Raw genomic sequence first — 255 nt, forward strand, 5'->3', positions numbered from 1 at the left:
AGAGAGAGAGAGAGAGAGAGAGAGAGAGAGAGAGAGAGAGAGAGAGAGAATGAATGAGAATGAATTAGGGTTTGTGTTTAATTGGGGGAGTTTCCTTAAAGAATCATAAAGGGTAAGTATAGTGATTAAGAAAGAATCCCAGAGCCAGACTCCAGGGTCTGAATCCACTCAGCCACTTAGAGCCCTTCATCATCATGGGGAAGTAAACTGTTTGTGGCTCATTTCCTTTTTCAGGATAATACAATAGCCTATCTC

This window comes from Marmota marmota, unplaced genomic scaffold (genome assembly GCF_001458135.2).
Source record: "Marmota marmota marmota unplaced genomic scaffold, marMar, whole genome shotgun sequence".
NCBI classification, from domain to species: Eukaryota; Metazoa; Chordata; class Mammalia; order Rodentia; family Sciuridae; genus Marmota; species Marmota marmota.